General features: G+C 42.2%; 2 pseudogenes; both read left to right on the forward strand.

Moving 5' to 3' along the window:
- The first annotated feature begins 916 nt into the window (after nt 1-916).
- Nucleotides 917-1034, forward strand: LOC115220807 (annotated as a pseudogene).
- A 765-nt stretch (nt 1035-1799) lies between these two features.
- On the forward strand, nt 1800-1918 carry LOC115220754 (annotated as a pseudogene).
- The last annotated feature ends 68 nt before the right edge of the window (nt 1919-1986 follow it).

A 1986-nucleotide genomic window follows, 5' to 3' on the forward strand; every position in this document is an offset into this window, starting at 1 on the left:
ATTTTAACGTCACCGCCCTCCTCTTTCATTCTTTTATATATACATTCCAGCTGATCGACAGGAATGTCGATATTTTCGGTTGCCACAGCGGCAACCACCGAAAATTTTTTTCAAATTTTTTTGATTACTCTCTACGAGAGTGCACCTTTCATGTACAATTTCAACCGACATTCTTCGGTTGAAATTAATTTCACAAGTAAATTACACAAGGCACAGGAGTGGCTGTGTGGTAAGTAGCTTGCTAACCAACCACATGGTTCCGGGTTCAGTCCCACTGCGTGGCATCTTGGGCAAGTGTCTTCTGCTATATACCTCGGGCCGACCAATGCCTTGTGAGTGGATTTGGTAGACGGAAACTGAAAGAAGCCCGTCGTATATATGTATATATGTGTATATGTGTGTGTTTGTGCGTCTGTGTTTGTCCCCCCCCCAATATCGCTTGACAACCGATGCTGGTGTGTTTGCGTCCCCGTCACTTAGCGGTTCGGCAAAAGAGACCGATAGAATAAGTACTGGGCTTATAAAGAATAAGTCCCGGGGTCGAGTTACTCGACTAAAGCGGTGCTCCAGCATGGCCGCAGTCAAATGACTGAAACAAGTAAAAGAGTAAAAGAGTAAAGAGTAAAGCAAATAGTTTCCCACAAAAATGGGAAATACAAAAAATTCCATTTGAAGAAGACAACAGTTCACTAACAAAGTTCAAATCCCACCCCCGTTAGGGGGAGGGGCACAAAAATCGGTCCAAAAAGACTATACACAGTTTGACAAAACTACGTTCATAAAAATGCCCCAATGGCCAACAAATATTGGTCAAGATTCCTTCTCCTTTAGTTATTCCCCGGTAAAACCGGGAAATAAAATTGATTCAATAAGGTTCAACAATAAACTTCAATGTTCAACAAATAACATAACAATTCCAAACGGCCTTATCACGTTGAAAGCACCGGTTCTCGTCCGGTCACCAAAGTTAAGCAACATCGAGTCTAGTTAGTACCTAGCTGGGTGACCGCTTGGGAACCTAGGTGCTGTAAGCATTCTTCATTTTCATAGGCGGCCGGAGTGGCTGTGTGGTAAGTAGCTTGCTAACCAACCACATGTTCCGGGTTCAGTCACACTGCGTGGCATCTTGGGCAAGTGTCTTCTACTATATACTCGGGCCGACCAAGCCTTGTGAGTGGATTTGGTAGATGGAAACTGAAAGAAGCCTGTTGTATATATGTATATATATATATATATATATTATATATATATATATATATATATATGTATGTATGTGTGTGTGTGTTTGTTTGTGTCTGTGTTTGTCCCCCTAGCATTGCTTGACAACCGATGCTGGTGTGTTTACGTCCCCGTTACTTAGCGGTTAGGCAAAAGAGACCGATAGAATAAGTACTGGAGTTACAAAGAATAAGTCCCGGGGTCGATTTGCTCGACTAAAGGCGGTGCTCCAGCATAGCCGCAGTCAAATGACTGAAACAAGTAAAAGAGTAAAAGAGTAAAGAGTAAAGCAAATAGTTTCCCACAAAAATGGGAAATACAAAAAATTTCATTTGAAGAAGACAACAGTTCACTAACAAAGTTCAAATCCCACCCCCGTTAGGGGGAGGGGCACAAAAATCGGTCCAAAAAGACTATACACAGTTTGACAAAACTACGTTCATAAAAATGCCCCAATGGCCAACAAATATTGGTCAAGAATTCCTTCTCCTTTAGTTATTCCCCGGTAAAACCGGGAAATAAAATTGATTCAATAAGGTTCAACAATAAACTTCAATGTTCAACAAATAACAATAACAATTCCAAACGGCCTTATCACGTTGAAAGCACCGGTTCTCGTCCGGTCACCGAAGTTAAGCAACATCGAGTCTAGTTAGTACCTAGCTGGGTGACCGCTTGGGAAACCTAGGTGCTGTAAGCATTCTTCATTTTCATAGGCGCCGGAGTGGCTGTGTGGTAAGTAGCTTGCTAACCAACCACATGGTTCCG

The sequence above is a fragment of the Octopus sinensis genome, linkage group LG1 (genome assembly GCF_006345805.1).
Source record: "Octopus sinensis linkage group LG1, ASM634580v1, whole genome shotgun sequence".
Lineage (NCBI taxonomy): Eukaryota > Metazoa > Mollusca > Cephalopoda > Octopoda > Octopodidae > Octopus > Octopus sinensis.